The sequence below is a fragment of the Nannospalax galili genome, unplaced genomic scaffold (genome assembly GCF_000622305.1).
Source record: "Nannospalax galili isolate Female #2095 unplaced genomic scaffold, S.galili_v1.0 scaffold278, whole genome shotgun sequence".
Classification (NCBI taxonomy): Eukaryota; Metazoa; Chordata; class Mammalia; order Rodentia; family Spalacidae; genus Nannospalax; species Nannospalax galili.
This window is the reverse complement of record NW_008347536.1, coordinates 7,764,149-7,765,131: the sequence shown is the minus strand read 5'-3', so window position 1 is coordinate 7,765,131 and position 983 is coordinate 7,764,149. Positions and strand designations below refer to the sequence as shown.

The 983-nt window shown below is 39.8% G+C and overlaps 1 non-coding gene across 1 annotated transcript; it reads right to left on the bottom strand.

The window, feature by feature from the left end:
• Window positions 1-325: 325 nt before the first annotated feature.
• LOC115072233 lies at window positions 326-450 on the bottom strand. The gene has a single exon (XR_003851300.1). It is a non-coding gene; the product is annotated as a small nucleolar RNA SNORA40 (small nucleolar RNA).
• Between the last annotated feature and the right edge of the window lie 533 nt (window positions 451-983).

Genomic DNA, 983 nt, shown 5'->3' with positions numbered 1-983 from the left:
TACTGTGATTCTTAATGTAATCAAGTCATGTTTAAGTCCTTGTGCTGAGTCATCATTACTGCCTTTGCTCTTGCTGCATCATCATCTTGGCTCTCCAATTATTTTCTTACTTGCCAAGACCTGAGTTCAGAAGTTTGAGATCGCACAGAAGTGTCTGTGGTCAGGTAAATATTTATCTTGTGCCATAAGGTTCCTCACATGGTACATTGTACGCATGGAGTCTCTTGGGAGTCAGTACACCCTGGGCTGCCTGCCTGTGCCCCACGCCTATAGGCACATTCCTATGTAACCTCTTTTCTATCAACACTATCACTTTGAGCTGATTGTCATATTGTCTTGTATGTATCAAAACTGACACTGAACAATGAGTTCTGGGTTGCAAGAGAGAATTTATTTTTGCTCCTGTGTTTCATGCCTTTGTCCAGTTGAACACACACACACATACACACACACACACACACACACACACACACACACACTCACAGAGTACTTTGGTTTGATTTTCTTAATGTGTATTTGTGTGTTGTGTGCGTGCATATGTGTATTTGTGTTCTCATATTTTGGCAAACGTGCATAGGAGTAGGTGCATGTGCACATATGTGTGGGTGCATATAGAATCCAGAGACTGACTTCAGGTATTTTCTGCAATTGCTTGTCACCTTATACACAGAAGAACAGCATCTCTCACTGAAGCTGGAGCTCAGATATTCACTAGTCTACGCAAAAATGTTGCTCTGAGGATTACATGTATCCATTCCCCGAATGCTCAGTTTACAAGCCTGACACCACACCCACTTGGCATTTACAAGAATGATGTAAAGCTTTTATGCAGCTAGTATTTTGACCACTAAGCAATTTTTAGTCACCAGTAAGACATTTTAAAAATAATTTCCAACGTTTTAAAACTAAGATCCTTCACAATCATCAGAATAATTATGTAATGTAGATGTCATTCTTCCTTTACAATGGAAAAGGAGATAACT